This window comes from Plectropomus leopardus, chromosome 19 (genome assembly GCF_026936395.1).
Source record: "Plectropomus leopardus strain MGB_pleo_1.0 chromosome 19, ASM2693639v1, whole genome shotgun sequence".
Lineage (NCBI taxonomy): Eukaryota > Metazoa > Chordata > Actinopteri > Perciformes > Serranidae > Plectropomus > Plectropomus leopardus.
In genome coordinates, this window is record NC_142194.1 from 26,685,368 (window position 1) to 26,708,763 (window position 23,396).

Consider the following 23,396-nt stretch of genomic DNA (forward strand, 5'->3'; position numbering starts at 1 on the left):
GAAACCACCTGAACATCTGGATGTTAAGTTATCGGCGAGAAAAGGTGACTTCACATAACCATGTGTTGGACTAGCTGCCCATGATGACATGCCAAAGTACGTAAGAAATACACCGTTTTTTAAGCTGAAACTGCTTAATTTGTTTTTTGATCAGTTTAAAAGGGATAGTACACCCAAAAAATGCCCTTCAGTAATTGTTAGGATGCCATCAGCAGCAATGTGCCCAAGCAACCGGAAGGAATTTTCATAGTAGCTGGTGATTTTAATCAATTCATCCTCCAACTCCAAAGATGTGGCAGGATCAAGGACATAGATTAATTTCATGTTTTTAAACTATGTTTAAATGTGTTTATGATTAAAAAATAATCTGCCCTGTACCTTATATATATATAGATATATATATTTTTTTACTAATTAAAATGGCTAATGTTTCATGCTTAGTAAAGGTTTTTCAAAAGGATTTAATTCCTCTGTGCTTTTGTTTCATATATTCCATAACAGTTGCTGATGACGTAACGAGTTGTGTTCCATTATCTACATTAAGATTTCAGCCCAGTTCTTCCTGACTACATTTTGAAGGAACACTACTTTTTGGAGGGCACTCAAAAGCTAGGGGTCGTGACACCTGGGGAGAATTGGGATTTAGCCTTAGTGTTGTACTTGTGTCCCCCTGTTTTGGAGAGCTGCTAAATGCTACGGTAAATGCTACTCTATGTTCAACAGCTAGTTGCTAACTGTAATTGCTGAGCAACAGCAGGCCAGAAAAGAAAAAGAATGAGCTCTGAGAGGCTAGTGGGTGAAAATTCTCTCTGAGTTCATCACTATGAGCAAATCCTTTTGCAATACACATAGACATTTGATCCACTGTTAATATAAAAAATATTGATTAAGGGGCTTTAAGGATCATAGCGTCTGACTGCACATCATGTCTTTATGGCCCTTAAAGCATGTTGACTTGAATTATTACAGCCCTCCCACTGTTCCCCGTCTCTGTTGACCCTAACCCCCGTGATTGAAAACCGAGAGCCGAAGGAGTCAATGACTCCTGTCCAGCACCTTCCCACAACATTTCCGCTTCATATAAACTTAAATAAATGGTATTGAATGCAACCTTGGCCCCTAGTGTTGCTCTCTATCAGCGCTACCTCTACCTCAGCCCCTGTTTACTCCCTCCTGCCTACCCCATTACCCATGATGGAGTGGAAGATCCATCACCCCAACTGGCTGCTCCATTCAGCCATTAGCCAATGAATGGTGGTAAATAAGGGGAAAAAAAATCTGTTAAAATCAGTTCAAACATTTCATATACTCCACTGAACTCTTATGTTGACTGATAAGAGGATAATGAGGTGATTATCAAATACAGACTTGGATACAGCTGCCATTAAGATGGGTAATGTTGCTGTTGTCCCTCTGGATTTCATTAGCTAATTTTTGCTTGTACAAAATGATAAGAGGTATGACATCTGGAAATCAACAACAGGAACAAGAATTCTTTGGCTTGCAAATAATGCCTTCTGTCACCAACCACCGTCCTGGTGAGTGAAAAAAAAGTCTTTATTCTGCCTGGCTGGGCTGACTGCGATGTGTAACTAGAAAGACTGATGTGGGCTGCCAGATAAGGATAGGCTTCAGTGGCACTTTCAAAATGACCCTGATAGAAAAGAGATGGCAGTGTGGTGTTGAGAGGCTACCTCGGCTCAGCTGGGACTGAATTGAGTCTTTTACTCCAACAATTCCTTTACTCCTCTGGCTGTTGAGCCGTGAACAGCCAGAGATGACTTTAAAGTCCAACTGATATTAAAATTCAGTTATGTTACGAAATCAAAATCTATATTCTCGCTATTTGTTTTGAACTGTAGACTTTTTTGGTCAAAAATGTAATCACCAAAAAAGGACAGGTCTAGTGTTCTCTAAGGGCTGTGGCTTTTAGGTGATGATACTGGGCGGGTTTCCATTAACCCTCAGTCTGCGTAAAATGTAATTGCGAATATACAATGTGCCTAATGGAAACACGTCAACTTTGAAAAAACTCCCATTTATTGCAAAAAAGTTTTTATGCAAGCATGAGGTGGTATTTCAGGCAATTCGAAAAAGACACATTTCACAAAACTGCAAGTGAAACACTTTCTTGGCTTTTATAGGGTTCCTGCAGCATTAAGGCAAGGGTTGTCCGCTGTGCAGGAGCTTGTATAACTTCATAAATGAGTGGAATATGTGCTTATAAATATGAAAATACAGCACTCATATCAGCAGGCAGAGGTATGCCTTAAGGCCCAGTTAAGGCTGGTCTATTCTGATGCAGAAAGAATGTACTAGTTATAATTTTTTCTGTTAGAGAAAAGTTATAGTGTTATTCAAATTGCACTAATTTACTGTAAGATGTTTTTGTTGGACTGCTACGTTTGAGATTTGTTACTGTAACAAAGAGTAATTGTTTTGTTAAGTGACTTGAATTTTACATTGTTTTTTTATTTTGCTGTTGGATTGCTAAATGTAGATTGCACTACATTCCTTTTACTTGAGTGGAACAAGCTCTTGCATTAATTTTATTTTGGAGAGACTTTATATCAGACTGTAAAACTCAGATTACCAGTTAAGACTGGGCTATTTTTTGGGAGGAGAATAATGCCCTGCAGTGTCTGACAAGTTTCAAAATGTTATTTTCAGTAAGTTCGTTGTCATATTTATTGAGTAATAAAAAACTAATAGTTAGATCAATTAAAAAAATAATCGATAGTTTAATTGATTAATTGAAAAAATAATTGCTAGATTAATTGATTAAAAAATAATCGTTAGGTGCAGCCCTAATTGTCATTAAGGTATCTGTTTGGTTTACCAACAGAAGAGGGAAATATCTGGCATTTCTGGCCTGTTTTCTGGACGATTTTATGTTTATAAATCAGCATGTGAGATTCCATAGCTTGGATTGCCATCATGATGAGTTTAAGAAAAGGAATTTATTAAATTATTTAATAAAAAAAAATAGAAATTACCAATTACTTTCAGATTTTACAATGCAAAGGCAGAAAAAAAAAATCCTACTTTCCAGGTCTGAGCATTTTTGAGACTTGAAAGATTATTTTAAGTGTATCTTATACCAACTGAGGCCATATTTTTAGAATACTGAATTTAATGCCCTTTAAGACATTTTAAGGATCCATGGTAACCCTGTTATAAGTCACATGATGCTATGGCTATGTGCTTGTCAGTAGGAACTGGATCACTTGGTATCCCCCTTTCTATAAAATGAAATTCTATTTATCATAATATAAATATAGATATATATCAAACTCATTGCATGTAGTAGTGCACAGCACGCACCAACAGAGCTCAGTCTGCGGTCTCTACTGGTGGTACAGGGGAAGGGGGGAGTGTGGGGAGTAACGTCATGTTTCTTATATCTAACTGAATTAAGGATTTGTTTCGAGCAAACTGGAGCTGATGATTGCTTGAACAGTGGACTTACTAACTACATTACTAGCTAGTGTGACCAAGACAGTCTGTGTGAGTTTTATTTTGTTTCTGTCGAGTTTGAATGAAATGTTTTATGATGAGTTAAAGAGGCAATTAGGCATTGTCAGGCTTTGGTGACTGAGAGAAAGTTGAATTTAAAAGCTGTTCAGTTGTATTTCTCTGTTTAATAAGGGAAACAGGTGTGAGAATAATACTTATGTAAACATTTGTGGATTTCTATTGAATATTTATTGGCTTGAAAAGCTGAAAGTAAGTACGGGACTTGACGTTTGGGGTGGGGGAGGGGTTCGCACCACACACTTCTACTGTCAAATACCGTATACCTGCGCCTACTCACAAGTGCACTCTTTTGAAAAATGGCAGCATAAGGAATACAGCTGTATTATCAATAAAATATATTTCTGTTAGAGTAATGGGGTTGGACTGAGTCTTTTGTCTCTTCTTTTCTGTCTCTGCGTCAGTACAGTCTTTGACCTCACCTTAGACAGAGGAAGTTTTTGTTATTTTGTTTTTAAAGTGACAGTAAATCAGCCAAATGAAGGCAACAGAATCAGCAGTGTTGTGATTTGGACTGTTTTTTTTAAACGTGTGAGTCAAAAAGCAGAGTTCTGCTAGGATTGCACGGTTTAAAAGACTTACAAAGAACGAGCTGTAACAATTTCCTTTTACAAAAATGAAGTAAAGTGAACTTTTGGTTCGACTTTGAAAAGCCTGTATTAAATCGGCTGCTGTGGAACTGTGAGATCTGAATAAACAGGCTGAATTATCGAGTTTAAGAGTGTTACAGACTTGCTTACAATCAAACTTGTTTTTGAGTGATGTAAATGAGCCCATCCATCAGCAAAATGCAAACGACTCTGAGGTGGATAAGAGTCAGGAGTGGCATAACAATGTTTATGTAATTTCCCCTTTATTTTTCTCCATCACAAAAATTGCTCTGCATGTGTCGTTTTTTTGTCACCATTAAACACTAAATTTAGACTTAAGATGTGTATCTTTGTGTGCACATGTGTAGCATGTGCAATTTTGAGTAAAAGATGTCCTGTTGCCATGACTACCTTCTCAACACCACCATCCTGCTATCCTGTCAGACTAGAGCTGGTAGTGATTTGGGTTTTGGTAATCACCGTCCCTTCACTCTATTTTTTAAAAATTTTTTAGGATTGGAGCTCTATATTAGATTTATATATTAGAATGCTGGTTCATTTGATGTCCCCCCTGCAATTAATGTGAAAATACAAAAGATTTCCCACACATATAAGTCCAATAACAATATTCTTTAATATCTTTATAATATTCCTACAAGGAGTTAATGTGTCTCTGTGGTACAGCACACTACTTAACATTGAATTTATGGAGCGTGTTTTATTATTCTTTATAGTAGTCCCATGATATCAGTTTAAACCTCCTTTAGGACATGCTTTGCAGCTGATCACTTCCCTGCGATAGTTTAATGTAGAGTAGGTCATTCTGATAGGTACAAATGTCTATCAGAATGGTCTACCACCTATATGTTGAAAAAAGTCATACTATAGTATGTTGCAAAATGCCATACTATAGCATGTGGAAAAATGGTAGAAAAATTCATCTTTCCAAGTGTGGAAAAAAGTCATAGTATATCATTTTGAAGAACATTATAATATAGAATGTGGAAGGAAATGGTCTAAAAGTCAACAACTAAAATGTTGAAAAAAGTTATACTTTAGCAAGAGGTAAAAACAGTCAAAAATGTCATTATTCCAGATGATGACAAAACTTATAGTACAGCATTTAGAAGAAGTTTGATGTGTAGAATTTTAAAAGAACAGTCTAAAAAGTTAATATTTAACAGTAGCTTTGGTCATTCTGTCAGGTATAAATGTCTATCAGAATGGCCTACCAACCTATATAAATAGAGTTATATGTGGAGTAGGTCATTCTGAAAGGCACAATTGTCTATCAGAATGGCCTACCACCTGTATACATTACTGTCAGACACTATGGTTATTATATATCATGTGGGCTCTCAGACAAAAGGCAAATCAAGTGAACAGCAGGGGGCTAGTTTGCACCGGGGCAGATAAGGAATCACTGAAGGTCTAAATCTGTATTAAGACCTGGCTTCCCCTGGGTCGGGATGGAATATAAATGGTGATTAAGTTTACAGACCTGACAAGTGATGACAAGGTTATCATAACTAAGGCCAACACACATCCCTTCTGTGCAAATCTCTCTGGTATGGCACTGGGTCCCATCACGTGTCCTTGGCTCGGATGGTTTATGATATGAAGCCCGACTGTATATAACATCAGGTACAGGAGGCTTATCTGAATACCACAGCTTCCACTGCTTATCGCACAAGCTCTCACTTTATGTCTTCTGTAATGTTACTACCACAGCAGCTCTGCGGGATTTACTCTAAGACTGTGAAGAGGATCTCTTCATGAAGGCCACTCGCCACAGTGGGGGTGGGGGGTGCTTTAGAAAATTCTTCATATTCACAGTCTCCAAAATAAATGCAATTGCCTTCCATAGTGTCCCATTTAAGAGTTTTTAGATTTGGCACCCCAATTGGAAGGCCACCATGACATCACCTGCCACTGCCAATCAAAACTGTTAAAATAACAACATGCATTTTGCACTGTTATAAGAGGGATTTAAATCTAATCTTAATAATATCTATCTATCTATCTATCTATCTATCTAACTATCTATCTATCTCTCTCTATACACACACACACACACATACATACATATATATATATATATATATATATATACATACATATATATTAGTGCTGGGCATAGATTAATTTTTTTAATCTAGATTAATCTCACTGCAATCCTGTAGTTAATCTAGATTAATCTAGATTAAAATTATAGATTTGAATTTTGCCAAAGACATTCAAAATAATATCTATCTATCTAAATGATGAAAATGCATCACAAAATGCTTGAGAAAGCTGTTCTACTATAATATTTGGTAAAGAAAAATAATGTTCCATAAGATTTACTTTGGTGTTTAACTTTTTTTTATTTTGTTAAACACAGACATTTAGGAACACAGGTTCTGTCTCCATGTGGAAAAAGCTTTTTCCTGCTAACTGGAATGAACAGCAGAGGGCGCAGCCTCTGATAACATGACCCTAACTGAACTGTGGGCCTACGTTAGAGGTCATGAAGAAGACCATTAACAGTCAGCAGCTTTGTGACACGGCTTGAGCCAATCACTCCAGGCACTCAGGCAGACCAGCTTCCGCCTTGTTCACGCCCCTCCGTAATTCGACCAGGTATACATCCGCACTTAAACAACAAAGTGAAATTGGTGCCTTGCTCACTGTATAGACCCAACTTAGTGAATAGTTTATCGCGCGATAAACTATTCACTAAGAATCCCGCGTTAACGCAGCACGTTAACGCCGTTAACGGCCCAGCACTAATATATATACACATATACATATAAGGGATGCACAATAATATCCACATGTCATTTGTATCAGCAGATATTGGCTGTAAAATAAATTATCGGAATTAGTCAATATCACAAACTGATTTTTTTTTTTTAAATGACAAAATGAATATGTACAAAATATTAACCCTGAGTCTAATTATTCATCTTATTTTGCACAATAATGTAATATTACATAAATCTGCTAGTGGGCCATCAAAATACAAGTATTCATTGTATGTGATGTTTCATAATTCCACTACAGAAGAGACTTAATGATCACTAAAAATTATATATATACACACACGCACACACACACACATTTTGTAATGGCGCCTGGGCAAGTTCACATCAGGTAATCAGTTCCAGGTTTTAGAATACAGAACATAAATTACAAAGGCCAGAAAGCAAAGGTACAAAGCACGTGGCAACTGTGACGATATGGCAAAGAGCGAGTGCAAAAGGGCTGATTAAATATCTGCCGGGCTGATGGAGGAAAGGTGACACAGGTGAGCAGGTGGAAAAGGTAGAGCATGGCAAAGAACATGTTGGAAACAGGCTGGGTGAGGAGGGGACAGAGAGGAAGACAAATATAGGTATAGGAAACATAAATGTGATGAAAAGAGAAAGATGATCTCCAGTTTTACAACCTGTAACTCCTTGTACAACCACATACTGTAGTTTATGGATACATAAAAAAATAATTAGTGAATTCAGAAGTGCTGGCAGATATTTTTTTTATAAAGCTTGGAGGATGGAGCCTATCCCAGCTGTCGTTGGGCGAGTGACAGGGTACCATCGCAGGGCTTACACACAGACAACCATTCCAGCTCACTTTCACACATTGTCAAGTCCACCTCTTTTTCAGCCAATTTATAGTCACCAGTTAACCTGCATGTCTTTGGACTGTGGGAGGAAACCAGAGAACACTCACACTGACACGCAGAGAAATGCAAACTACACAAAGAGGGTCCAAACCCCGCCACAGGTTTGAACCTGGGATCCTCTTACTGTGAGGCAACAGTGCTAACCACTACATCACTGTGCTGCCTCAGCTAGGCTAACAATATCCGGACACCAGCTTCATCCTTGGCGCACAGATATTGATCATCTCATCTCATCTGATTCTGGAAAAGCTCATTTCCAAAAATGTTGAACCATGTCTTTACCCAGGATATTTCTAGGCCCTACTGGGACACCGACATGCTTCATTATGCCCTCATTTTCAACATTTTGGCAATTTTGCAACCCAAGCAGCCCCTTGTTTGGTTCAATTGCTTCTCCTGTGTGACTGAAATTTAAAGATGAGCTCCAATCTTGGACATGGAAAGGGCGGCTCTCTACATTTCTGCCTGTGATGCTGTCACTAAGCCTGACTGGTGTTAAAGGAACAGTTCACCTCCAAATCAGAAATACATATATTTTCTCTTACCTGTTGTGCTATTTATCAATCTGGATTGTTTTGGCGTGCGCTGTGGTGCAATGTAATTAAGTAGTTATCCTTCATTACAATACCTTAGTATTTTTTGGGAGTTATCTGTACTTGACTTGAGTTTTAATAACTCTGTCAACTTTCATTTTTAATCCACTTCATTTCCCCTAGGCATCTCACTACAAAACAGGGAAAGAAGAGAGGAAAGAGGGAAGGGACGGGCGGAACAATGAAGTCATGAGAGGGCAGAAAAAATTGTATATTGTACCTTAAAGCCTTTTAAGTTTTAAAAAATACCTCGTTTTTCTTCAAATGTAATGTACAGTCGATTTTTTAGGTGGTTCATGTTACGAAAAAATATTTTTAAATATTTTGACAGCTTGCTATTTTCTTACCAGCATTTACTTAACCCTTCGGGCCCACACACTAATATTACATACACTCATATCGCTCTGCACACAAAATACTCTTTTAAAAATCAGGCTATACAACTGTTATTCATTATGATTTCCTACTATTAGTTAATTTTTTTAAACCAGCATCAGTTATAATCATAAAAATTAAATATTCATTCATTTTTAGAATTTAAACCCATTAAATTCAAGGTTTTTATCATGGAGCCACTATGTTTTTAGATGAAAAAACATTCTTTTCAATATACTACATGCAAAGTAGATTTTTAAAAAAAGTTTATATGCCTGGGATATGTCAATGATTAGCACCAACATTGATTGTGACAGTGCACCCAGTGGAAACAACATGTATTTTCTCCATATGCCAAATATGGTTAACATAAATAAATAAATATGTCATCAGGTAATAAATAGTAAAAACAAGTCATAAGCCTGGAATGACAACCATAAATAAAACAATGCATGTTTTTATTCTTTAATGGGATATGGGATCATAAATTGCAGATTTAATGGGTTTCAACTGTACATTTTTTTTGCACCTAACAGTATGAATGTTACAATTTTGTTTCCACAGTGTATTTTAGACTTATTGTAGGAGCTGAGCTGGAAATTTCAAAATCAAATAAAAATACACAATCTTGCCAAAATTTATGCCATATGCATGAACACAGCCAAAACAAGAACAAGAACAGAAAAAATGAAGAATGAAGTGCAAAAAATGCTCAAAACAGTCCTTAAGGGTTAAGTGCTTTTACTTTCAATACTGAAGTACATTTATTATCATAAAAGCAGAATTTACTCTAGGTGACTTAACTTTTACTAAAGTCATTTCATACTAAAATATCTGTGCTTTTACTCAGGTTTGGTTTTTGGTTACTTCATCCCCCAATGGGCATGTGTTACTGAGTGTTGGAGATATCTGTCGTAGAGATGTCTGCCTTCGCTTGAAGATAATGGAGCTAGATGGTTCTGAGCTTGTGGTGCTCAAAGTAAGCACGCATCTACAGCTAGCTCACCTAGCTCCACTGAGCTGGCTAATGTAATAGCTCAGGAAAATGCCATTAATGTTAAAATCTCACGCTAACATCTATCTCTCTTTACTATGAATAGATTCATGCTTCATTCCAACACTGCAACTCACACCAAAACTATCTAGACTAATAACCAGCACTAGAGGTAAGAGGAAAATCATGTCATTTTAAATTTGGGGTGAACTGTCCCTTTAAACAACTCTTGACCCGCCTAACCTTAAAAGCATTATATAGAAAAGTGTGTTCAGGTTTGAACAAAGCAAGCTCTTTTCTCTGTAGTGTGCCAATAATCTCAGCAGGTTGAATCCTGTGCAACATTTGCGTAGCATACTGTTCTCATTCCCCCTGTACTCAGAAAAAAAGGGTTACGAGCCAAAGCATCTAGTCCAATTACCGCCGTGCAGCCCTAAATTCCACAGCTTCATGCTGCGTGCAAATTTCACCCTTCAACTGACTTAATACCCGTCACTCAATACCCTTACTCTAATTTAATACTATAAAGAGCTTTTGACCTGCGCACTTGTGGCACTCATTATTCTGAATGGCTCCATTTATCTTGTCACAGGGACTGTTAACTGCGGAGGAATGACTAAATGGCACCAGCAGAATGCCACTAAGCATTTCTGAAGTAGATGTGTATTGATTAGTTCTGTAATTAGTGGCCGATGATTTGATGCTGCCTGACTGGACAGCTCTCGTGAATTTTGTGTACACTGTATATCACCATCACAGTTAGAAGCTTGAATTTAAAAGTTTTTTCTGATTGTGATCAATACTAAAGACATCTTTCTTGACTGTGTCTGAAGCAGCGTAAATACTTGTTGGTTGTAATCTCCATTTTCACACTGTGCCTGTAAAATAACTTTCAAAGTAAGATTCTCTCCTAAAGCGCAGAATCCTGCAGTGAGGACTCATTCCACCAAGAAACATTAGTCTGAACATTATAGGGATTTAGCAACAGGGAAGCAGCTTTTTGCACAAATTAGTTTGAGATGCAAAATAAAAGTGAAATTTTACTACTGCCATCTGGAAGTTTTACACACGCAGGGACGTACACAGCCAAAAGAAGTGAAAATATTAATGATATTATAAAAATGAAACAGGAGAGAAGCTGGTTTTAAAGTGTTTAAGTGTTAAGTTCTTCAGCTGTGCTTTAAATAGATGGAATCAGAGACACACAACAACTCAGAATGAGCCCACAGAAAGATGTGACGCTGAATGCATGAACTAAGGACTTCAGCAGATTCTGTGCATGCAGGGTAGCTTTCATATATATTTCCCATGTGTATGTATGTTTGCACAGAAAACATTTTCAATCTCATAATGCAAAATACATACGTTCTTTAACCCTTAGAGATCTGTCGTGGCATCACTTTTCTTGTGCAGATTTTGGATGTCTTTTACAAGTATTTAAATCCTTGAACCCTGAGCAGATTGGTGCAATTTCTTTCAAAACACATGGAAATGTTTACAATTGCAATAAATTTGTAAATCTAGACAATTATTTTTTTAAAAGGGAAAAAACTGCATTACAATCATTATAATTACATATTTAAAATTATGTTACAGAATTATTATCTTAAAAAAAACTAAATTTCAGGCAATTTTCTTGTACCTTATACAATTTTTTTCTTTTCTTGCAAATTTTCTAGTAATTTCATCTTATTGCCTTCTTCCAATGGTTTTGACAGAAATCAAGCCAATTTGCTCAGGTTTCAAAGGATTCATCAGGTGGACTCAGAGGCTCAGAACAACTCATAAGAAATAAAAAAAGATTAAAATCTCACTGAATGAATGAGGGGCTTCAGCAGATTATGTGCATGCAGAGTAGTTTTTCATATATAATTCCAATGTGTATCTATGTATACATGAAAATTATTATAATTTTTTAAAATCCTTTTTCCAGGTCCATTTACTTGGTTGTTTTTTAAAATTTGATTTTATTTCTTTAAAACAAACAAAACATAACTTTCGGGTAATTTTCTTTTTATTGATTTTTTTTGTGTGCAAATTTTCCAGTCATTTTCATTTTCATAGTCCTTGCTCAACTACATTTCTAATTATCATAATTACAATTTTTAAATTATGTAAAATGATCATACTTTTTCAAACTGTTTTTCCAGGTCATTTTCTTGGTTAATTTTTTACTGATTTTCTTTCTCTCTTTTTTGCACAGGTTTCAAAGGGTTAAACAGATGGACTCAGAGGCTCACTACAACTTGTAATAATCCAAAAAATTTAAATAAAAAAATAAAAAAAAATAACTTGTACTGAATGACTTGTACAGATTCTGTGCATTCAGTCTAGTTTTCAGAAATAATTCTAATGTGTAAGTATTCACAAAAACATTTGAGTCTTATTATGAAAAATGCATACATTCTTCATAGCTCTACTGAAAGATTTTTTGGCCCTGATATAAACGTATTTCACAGATGTAGCTCTTAAAATTTAAACACCCTGACAAGGATAAATGCTGCTTATTTCATCTGTCGTTCACTTATCCAACCATATGCCACTGTGAGAAAACCATCTCTTACCTCTTCCTGTTTTGTGCCACCAAGCAGCAGCTTTTCTGCCAAATTGGACTGATAGAAAAGTCGATGGTGCCAGTCTTTAGGATGCCAGCAGCCTGAAGACTGGTGCTGTCTACATTACTGGCAGCCTCAGCATTGTTTGCTAACAGTCCAATAAAGAGAGACTGGTTTAAAATTTCAAAGCTTTATTGATCACTTGCAACTGATTCCCCCATCGTGGTGTGTATTTCAGAAAGAGTGTTGATGCTGGTGTCAGTGGGATCACTGCATCAACAACATGGACAGAAAAACCCAACAACAGCTGCATCAAGAGCACACAGATAAATAAATAGACTGGATAAAGTATAAAAGTGCGAAAAACAAAGCTATTGATTGAAAAGATTCAACCAACAGGGAGGGGTGGAAGGACGACTGAAAGAAAAAAATGGGTGGGAGTACAGTCATGTTGACTGAACTCTTTGCTCCATTAGAGAGCATCATGCAAGTATACAACTGATTCAAAATCCAGCCGCAAGAGTTCTGACCAAAACCAAAAGGATGGCCCACATCATACTAGTTCTCAGATCAATACACTGGCTGCCAGTGGCCCACAGAATTGATTTTAAAGTCCTGTTACTAACCAATAAATGTCAGTATGAAGCTGACCCTAAATACACGACTGGCGTGCCTGCACAATAGCACCCTGCAACACCTCTCAGGTCACTGGGGAGTGGACTGCTGGTGGTGCTCAGGGCAAACTCTAATCAAGACTACCTGGTGTATGGCTGGACCATGTAGAACAACACTAGAGGGCTTTTATTTTGAAAGGAGGACTTTTTCAGCCTAAAAATGAACATAAACATGTCAAAATCAAGAACAGAACACTCAAGACACAAGACGGGTTTCGGTTAACCCTCAAATTGCACAGAATGAAACTGCGAATATAAAATAAGCCCAACTGAAAAACATCAATTTTGAGAAAACTCCCATTTGTAGCAAAAAAATGTTTTAACACTCACATTATGTGGTATTTCAGGCAATTCAAAAAAGGCATATTTCACAAAATTACACTAAAAACACTTTGTTTTGGCTTTTATGGGTCACATGATGCTATGGCTATGTGCTTATCAGTAGGAACTGGCTCCCTCATGATGCAGCAGTTTTGAATCCCCAATTCTTCTTTGAAATCTTGGACTATCACCTCCCAGAAATCCCTCATCCGTGGCCCATTTACATCTTAAGTGATGTAAATCTGATTATGCGTATAAGAGCTGACTTTGTCAACAGGAATCGGAGGGGATGTTGGAGAGCATGACACCTAAACCAGATGGCTGCCGAGCTGCTAATTGCTACAGACCACAGTCCAGACCAACAAACAATAAGCTGCATTTCCAGCGGCGATTATGCTACCAAATGGGGGATTTCTTTTAGCAAAACATAACTGTGTTTACAGCTGGGATTCTGCACCAGATGGTGGTGTTTTTGGATGAGTTTATGCTGTTTCCAGCTGCTTTTTTAGCCCCTAAAAAGTGGGTGTTTAAAGTCCAAACACGATCTTTTACTCACCATAACCAAGTGGGTTTTGTGCCAAAGCATAGCCACACATTAACCACAGTGTTGTTAAAATGTAAAGTTTCATCATGTCTGCTGCATAATAAGATACAATTGTTATAAATGTTAAATGTTCATGTACAATGCCAGCATTTGTTCTGCCAACTGAGTTGCTGCCTTCCCTTTTTAACACTGATGCTGCTTCTATTCAAAAACATTTTGAAGTGCTTCATAGTTGGTGACTTAACAAGGATGGAAAAAAATAATGAGTGAAAACTGTTTTCATAAGAAAAGAAAAACTCAGATCAACTGTACTGTGAGTGTGACTAAACTCTGCAGTGCAACATCATAGTGAAAAATCTAATTTAGACCAGTGACAATGTACAGTACAAATGCTTACAAAAATCTCAAATATATTAAAATAAATTACAAATAAAGGGGGAATTAGTGTCTCTAATATAAACATCTTTAACCCTTTGAAACCTGGAGTGACAGCATTTTTCTTGTGCTGCTTTCAGATGCCTTTCACAGGTAAGGTTTAAATCCTGAACAAATTGGTGCGATTCATTTCAAAAACATTGGAAAAAAAGGCGATAAGCAACTTGGTAAAAAAAAAAAAAAGTTCTACAAAATGAAAGAAATAGTGGGGATTTACACAAATTATTGAAAAAAAAACCTAGGGAAAAATGTATAGGGAAAAAAGGAAAAAAAATAGGGAAACTACATATATTTAGAATTATCATAATTACATATATTAAATTGTTACAGTATTATAATTTAAAAGAACCTTTTCTTAGTGTTGTTTGCATGGGTTTTATCTTTTTTCTTTTTTAAATGATTTTACTTTTTTTGTTTTCTTTTTCTCATTATAGCTTTTGGAGGGAGTTTTTCCTGAGCTGCTGTGAGGGTTTAAGGACAGAAGGATGTTGAACACTGTAAAGCTCTCTGAGGCAAATTGTGATTTGTGATGATGGGCTTTATAAATAAAAGTGAATTTCAGAATACAATGTAATTGTTAATTTTCTTGTATTTTTTTTTTTTAATTTCTTGCTAATTTTGGGGTTCATTTCTTCCTTCAATGCTCATTGCCTTCTTCTCATGTTTTTGAAAGAAATCAAGCCAATTTTCTAATGTTTCAACTGATTAAATGAAGCCCTCTGTTCACTCGAGATACTACAACAGAAGTATTCTTCAGTTTTTAGCGTTTGAAGTCTTCTCACTAATTGAAGCCTCAGCTCTGGTGGAAAACCAAGCTGGAAAAAGTGAAAGGTGGCTACAAAAACCATCATCAATGCAATAAAAAAAGGTGGAGGACTTTTATTTCCACTATAATACCACTTTACCTTATCTGTTTTATTCAAGTGTGGGGAGCACTTACATCGCTGAAACGCTTTCAGAGAGCATTAAATCTTAGTACGGGGAGACATCACATTAGTGTGAAAACATATTATTATAATTTGTCCTTTAAAATTGGCACCTCAGGGCCAACTCTTTGTAAATGGACCCCAGTAGTAGTTTTACTACTTAAATACTCTGACAATAACTTTCTAGTTTCAAGTTATGAAGGAAGTTATTATATTTTATCCGTTATTGACAAAATCAGGGAGAAGGAAGTCTTTACATTTGAGAGTTTTGTCAGTAAAACATATTCAACTGAAGAAAGACTGGCAGGCCATGTTCAGAAGACTGAGAAAACATGGTGATATAAGGAACGGGAAAACACAAGTTTGATCAGCGCCGTGTTTGTATTTACTGAATGTAACGCTGCCTCCAAACAAACGTTCCAAAACTGGCCTCGTGAATGTTAGCCTTTGGGAAGATCAATTTCCCAGATGATTGGCGCCTAGATGTTCTACTGTTTGTGGATCAGGTTTCTGAGACGAACACGTTGATGAATTATTTCAGGGTCTGTTGGAGGGAGCGTGGGAGGGACGTTTGACGGGACAAGAGGAGGTGTGTGTGTGTGTGTGTGTGTGTGTGTGTGTGTGTGTGTGTGTGAGTGCATGCATGTTTTAAACAGCTTTAATTTAAACAAACAGACCCCTCCATAGACAAGAAAAACAGACCACAGATCCCATTTGAATAAGATATTTTCCCAGAGACATGCGTGAAAAGATTTTTTACTGTTGCTAATTTCATGCTGTCTTTTATAAACGTCTACCCTGCATGTGGTTAAGAAGTGCTGAGAGTGCAACCAATGATTTAAATAGTAATTTTGAGGCATTTGCTTGCTGGGTTCATTTCGACTAAATTGCTGGCAATCCTTGATTTTGCTTTCATCATTTTGTCTCTATCTGCAGTGCTACAGTAAGCCATTTTTGCTGACATTTTTTTACTTGGAGAATCATGCCACTTTAAAGTTTTGTATGTAAGCTATACAGAAATGTAAAATGTATTCTTCTAGCAGTTGCTTGTACTCATTGGTTTTCCTTCATTTCTGTATTGTATATTAGCTGGCTCATAAGACTTGCTTCTGATATTGAATGGAAACCAGCTCCCTGGAACAGTGAACACAATAGATTCAAATACATAAAAAACAGCAGCACTTCAAAATGGGACATTTCCATTTAATCATGTGCAACATCAAGAATGCCTTTAAGGAAAAACTGTCTGAACTAGTGTGGATTTGTATCATTTATTGCATTGCATCACTCTCTATAAGAGATTTTTTTACACCGCTTTTGAGAGTAGTCCCGCCAAACACTTTCGCTTTTAGACATGGCGTACAAGCTATCTAGTTTGAGGCATACCAAGACATTAAAAATGTATGTAAATGTAATTTCTCATGAAATACCACATGCAGGAACCTTCCTTTGCTGTCCTGTTGATATGTTCAGTTCTGATATGTTCATACATGTTGGCACTTATCGTTATCGTGTGGTTAGGTTTAGGCAACAAAAACACCTGGTTAGAGTTTCTGAAAACATCATGTTTGGGCTTTAAATACCCAGTCACCTACTCTGGTCGCTACAATCAACGCTGGAATTGTCCCGAAATGAAGTTGAAGAAACACTTGCTTTTGTCACTACAAACACAGTTGAACATGCCCCCAACTGTTGTTTAAAAAACACCCACTTCTGTCTCTACAAACACAGCTGGACATATCCCAAATTGTAGTGGGAAAAAAACTGCTTTTGTCGCTACAAACACCGCTAGACATTTCATGAACTGTCAATAAAAAACACCTACTTTTCTCTACAAACATTGCTGGACATATCCTGAACTGTAAAAAAATGCCCAGTTTTGTTGCTACAAACACTATTGGACATGTCCAGAAATGTTGTTGAAAACCACCTGCTTCTGTCTGCACAAACACCACCGGAAATGTCCCAAACTGTCGTCACAGAACACCTGCATTTGTACGCGGCTCATATATGTAATCTGAACTATGTCATGCGTATGAAACGTGCAAATGTAACATATCCAACCACAGAAACCTACAATGCCAACAGTTTATTCTGCTTATGGGCTTATCTAACAAATTATATATATATATACAAATTAAAAGTTGAATTAGTGAGCAGTCAGATACATGCTCCATTCAGTCCACTTAAAGGTTTTGCTGCAACAGTGTTACTAATTGTTTATGGTGTCTAATGGTTGCCAGCTTTAACTAGAGATTGCTATATAACTGTCATTACTAAGTCAGATCACTGACATTATGACTCTTTTCTAGGCTTTACACAGATCATATCGGCTATATCGGATCGGCCGATATTTGGCATTTTTCGAAATGATCGGGATCGGGCGTCATGTCATAAATCACCAATCCGATCAATGACGTCATGGTCGTGTTGAAATTTTTTTAATCTGTCTCATTTACTCCAAACTAGTTTCACAGCATCGATATGTTTATTTGTTTGTATCCGAGAGCTAATGATTCATGATTAAAAAAACTTCATTTTCGTCTTCGTGCCTCCTCCTGTTTTGAGTACTGACGCTATGTGACGGACAATAAAGTTTCTTTGAATCTTCATGTTTGCGACACAAACAAAGATGTCGGAGGTGTGGAAGTTTTTCAAAGTGAGAGAAGCAGACATATTTAATCAGGCACTTGGAAAAGATACATCCAGAGGAGCATGTCGAGTTCAAGAAACGCAGCGCGGAGAAAGAAAAAGAAAAGCAAACTCCGAAACGGATGCTAAAGCAAACAACTTTGGACAGTGCTGCTCGTCTGTATAGTCGGGACAGTGAGAAGGCAAGGGGTGGCACAAGGAGGCTGATGGAGTTTATTGTGCTGTCTGACCTGCCGTTTAATATTGTAGAGAACCCTGCATTTCAACGGCTGTTAATTAATGTTTTGAGGCAGCAATACTGCCTTTTATTTGCACAAGTGTGTAACTGTTTATTTCATGGATGTATATGAATGTTTTGAGGCAGCCTTTGCAGTATTTACTTGTTACAGGAAAGTAATTAATTACAATAAAGTAATTTAATTACTATAAGTTGTGCTAATTATTTTTGTCTTGGGTTATATTTTTGATTGTCCAGACTGAACTTAACTGAACCTGTCAGTCCTTTAATGCCCTCCAGAGGTCATTGATGTTTAACCCTTGTATCTCAGTCAGACTGGGGCATGGCAAGATTGATACTCAGAAAACAGCACATAAGTATATAAGTACATAAACAAGTAATTTAAATATTGCTCCTCACGTGATCGGATCGGTGATCGGTTATCGGTTTATTTAAACTCACTGATCGGTGATCGGCGATCGGCCCAAAAATCGTGATCGTGTAAAGCCTACTCTTTTCTACTTGTGCTGCTGTTACACTATATTCCAGCATTTATCATTACCCTCTAAATGCCACTTGTTACAACGGTAGTCTTAGTCAGATCATCTTGTATTTATTCAAAGATAGTACATGTTTCACAGGAAACACCTGCCTGGTGCTGAATGCTTAAAAAATGTAAAGCTTTCACCAAAGAAAAAAAAGCCATTAAGCACCAAAGTGACAGAAAGACAATGCTCATTATCATCCAAGCCACTCTAAAATGACCCAAATCCATCCCAATACACTGCACGTCCTGAGAGATCTATGCGGAACCACTGCACCTCACTAAACTGAACAGTTTAAGTTTGCAAACAGAGTAATTGAAATGGCTGTGTCTGAGGGATGTGTTTCTTAATTAATCATTTGATGCTGGTGTCACTGGGCCCACTGGGCGTGCTTTATCTTTGACAGAAAAAGTGTATGAAGAATGGTCCTGCTGCACACACAATATCAAAGTGGGTTGTCATCTGCGTGATAGCACTGAGCCTAGGCACTTAAATTATTCAGAAATAGCAGGAGGGGGGCTACTCTAAAATATCCCGCTGTGCAGGCTCTGTACAATCACTTAAAAATGGAACAACACAATGGAAGCCCGCAAAAAGAGAAGGGTAAAAAAAGAATTAGAGCCCTGCATGCAGTTATTCTGACTCCAGACCTGGCCAAGGTAACCATGATAATCTTGTTCATACATTTTTCTTGAGGCAAAGCTTTATTGAATGAGAGGAACATGGCTCTGATCATCAATTTACTCATCTTTCTCAAACACAAAACACCTAGTGCTGCAGTCTTTCCCTGTCTCTGATTCTTAGAGCCTGAGGTTGTCTCTGCTCCTGGACATACCATAGAGAAAAAAGCTTCTGTTTTCAGAGTTACAAAACAACTTCAATCATTGCATGTTCTTTTTTTAAAAAAAATACTACATAACCAAAACAATTTCAGTCTCCTCAATACACAACACAGTCATGAGATGTCAACAAAAGGCAATATTCTTAGTTACATTTTCCTTATTTAACAGAAGGACAACCATATAGCTTCTGACCTCTGCGGCACGTGATGCGCACTGCATGCAAAACATCCTCTCCAGCATGAAGTTAACAGAAAGATGAGCATCTGTATTCTTACAGATTCTAATCATGTATGAAGGCAAAAGAGTAAAGCTGTTCCATCTGTGTCATACCCTAAAGCACGCAAAGCCTCGTGGAGAGGGGTGAGACCTAATAAAGATGGATGAAATGACAGCTCCCCAAAAGCAAAGCCAAAACATCCCAATGGCACCCTGGGGGCCCGGCTGCACTATGATGCAGCATAAACCCCGCCCCCTCCGCATTGGCAGATTGGATATGCACAAAAATGAGACGTCAAAGGACGTATCAAATAAATTTCTCACAAAGATGGTTTCTGTGATTTTAGGTATTTTATGTACGTTCAAGTGTTCATTTATCTGATAAATTCACTGTTCACAATTGGGTCGGACAGGTGTATGGGTGGAAACTTGATATCACAGCTCTACTTACCAATCGCTACTGCAAAGAATCTGGCTCCAAATGATGTCACCAGTGCAAGATGGCAGCGCCCATATCAGAAATATTTGGCTTCTTTGTGTACAGTGAGAGAAAGTGGAGATGCGCTGTCCATCGTTATATACAGTCACTGCGGGAGAGAGAGAAAGAGAGAGAGAAGTTAAAATCCTGAAAACCTTTTAAATCAGGGGTAGGCAACCTGAGGCTCGAGAGCCACATACGGTTCTTTAGCTCCTCTCCAGTGGCTCCTGTGTCTCTGACTAAAAATCATATGAAAATGAATTGTGATTATGATTTTCATTCATTCATTTTTCAATTGCAAAAATATGTAGCCTGTACACAGAATATGAAAATGTATTTCATTAACTAAAATATGCATCATATTTCTGTGGCCTTGGTGCCTTTTCTGCTAAATTTTGCCAAATTTAAAAAATGGTGGGTGGTCCTGGATCTAAAAAGCCTGACTAGCTATGGATTTTAAATCCAAGATAGGAGAAGTCTCAGAGGAAAATGGAGAAGTTATTGGTGCATAGAGATAATAATAACAGTGCATGGATAGATCTTTTAATTTTTACCGCCAACACTGCAAAGTTAATGTGACAAAAAATAATAAATAGTGGTCAAACATATTGATGAATGCTCATGTAGACCCATTAATAATAGTTTGACTATATTTGACTATATGTGTTGTGTTACCTGCGGCTCCAGACAGATTTTTTTGTTTGTTTTGGGCCAGAAATGGCTCTTTTGATAGTAAAGGTTGCCGACCCCTGGGCTAAATGATGGTTGGAGAGGGACAGCCTCATTATTGCTCTGTTGTAGGACAGTAGACATGATTTTGCAAGAAGTAATTACGATCATTAAGCTGTATAAATATTCATTTTATATTAAATGTAATGCCTATTTGCAGTGGCATGGATGTCACCCTGCTTTAACCCTTTAAAACCTGGATCGACATCAGCTTTCTTCTGCTGCGTTCAGATACCTTTCAAAAGTCTTTAAACATATGAAATGTGAGCAAATTGGTTTGAATTCATTTGAAAAAGTGGAGAAAAAAGCTATCATCAACTTGCATAAATTTGTCTGCAAATTGCAGAGAAAATAGTAAAAGGCGACAAGAAAATGACCAAGAAGGAGAGGGAAAATTATTTTAAAAATTATCAAATAACTAAGGGAAAAAAAATATTATTCTTATTTGACACTTTTTTCAGGTCATTTCCTGTTTTTGTTCTTTTACTATTTTCTTCAGGTAATTTTCTTCTAACTTGACATGTTTTTGATAGAAATCAAGCCAATTTGCTCAAAGGGTTAAATCACGGTGGCTTTAATGAAATGCTAATTTGAGTGGCACTAGACCGATTCAATAAAATAAATATAAGAAACTGAATAGAACAGGCATATATTTTGGTAAAAAAAAATCACATTTTGAGAGTAGGTTTAATGATCAGAATTAATGTTTCTTCAATATTAACTGTTGCTTTGAGTAGCTTTGTGCAGCGGCCTTTTCTTTGATATGAGAGTGGAGAACTCAATGCCTCCAATGAAAGGCACTAACTATCACTAACAAGGAGCTTTACAATGTACACAATGGCGGCTGCACAGATTGTTTTTTTTAAAACCAATGACAGTTTCCGGTGAAAAACATATTTGAAATGTGTGATCATGATGGGCAAAAATGATGGAAGCACACATTTAATATCGTTTTAACTACAGAAAAAATAAAATAAAATAAAGGTCTAAAAACTGAAATGGAGGACATTTAATGATCTTGTTCCCTGCATTAAGAAAGTCATGGTTGCAGTAATTTTTTTCAGAAATGTCACCAGGTGAACTCTGTAAGAATGTCATTAGTTTTACAGGTGATTAAACTTTTGACCTTAAATGGATGTTTATTGCAAAGTTAGTGGATCACTAAAGTCAAGACTTATAGTTAGAGCACCCATCTGTGTCTACAGCACCACCAGGGTTTACCACAGAATGGTGAGCTAAAGGCATATAAACTGCTTGTAACAGCCTGTGGTTTGAAGCTCTCATCACTCTAGACCTTTGGATGTAACCTGTCAATGTTTCACAGATAAACAAAAAATTCAGAAATCCCATGATGCAGCTTCCACCTACATTTCTTTACCCTCTCCGGAGGACCCACTGTTAACCGTAACAAAGGCTTCAGCTCGATATTATTCTGGCTCAGACTGTGTGAATCTAGCAAAGGATTATGCCATAAGAACCTTTCCTCCTTTAATCCTGGATTGCCATTAAAGTCAGCAGCAGACCCCCTACACACTAATCAACACTTAGGGGCTTTTACAGGAACATTAAGGTTTACTGCTGCCTTTTGTCAAGCTTGCAGATCTGCCGTTTCTGTACTTGCTAATTTGCTAGGCAAAGAGGGTCCAACTGCACCTATGTCCTGGGAACTAAAGATCTGAGCCAATGGCAGACAATTCTGAGGAGGGAAAAGTGCCAAATGGCCCTTTCTCTACTTCCCACCCCCTACTTCCAGCACCAGGGCTGGGCAATATGGCATTAAAATAACAGTAAGTCATTTGAGGCTAAATCGCGATACACGATATATATCTTGATAATGTGAAATATCCTCTAAACTACTGTAAACTACTAAAAACAAAATTGTTAAATGAACTACTATTACAAATAAAGTAGCTACAACCATAAAATTGAGTCACATAAACTGCTGTTATAATAAAGTTTTAAAAAATTCTGTTTTAATGTTAAATAAAGTTGTAAGTTAAATAAAGTCTTGTTATAGTAAAGGTAAATAAAGTATTGTTATGATTAAATAAATCAAGGTGGAACCCATGGTGCTTTTATTTTGAAGGACCCGGCTCGTTATCGGACCGGAAGTGTTGATGTTTCTGCTGTGGACAGTAATCAGTGGGATGTTAGCTTTAGCAGGCAGTTAAACTGTACTTGCAGTGTGAGGATTAATCCACTGCAAGCTGGAAACAAACAAACAGCTCTCCAGTTCAGATATTGCAAAAAATTAGAAGTCGCACTGGTGTTCTGTGGTCGCAAAACATGACTAAATAGTCGTGATTGGAGTTCTGCAAAAGCCCTGTTTTTTGTGTGTTTCTGTGAGAGGCACAGAGCCATAGGAGAGAGAGGGAAAGATGAAATGCCTGCAGCTAAAAAACAACAACGGTGTCAGTGTCTTGTGCTGAATCCCCACATTCAGTATCGCTTGCCAGCTCCTCCATGTTTGTTTGTTTTGGTGCTGTGTTGGATTTTGGATCACAGCAAA

General features: G+C 37.2%; 1 long non-coding RNA gene across 1 annotated transcript in view; it reads right to left on the reverse strand.

Annotated features, from left to right (window-relative positions):
• Positions 1-23,396, reverse strand: part of LOC148186381 (uncharacterized) — a 77,453-nt gene that overhangs the window by 11,885 nt on the left and 42,172 nt on the right. The window contains exon 2 of the long non-coding RNA XR_015774911.1: positions 20,132-20,267. This is a non-coding gene — a long non-coding RNA (uncharacterized LOC148186381). The remainder of the gene's footprint in view (positions 1-20,131; positions 20,268-23,396) is intronic.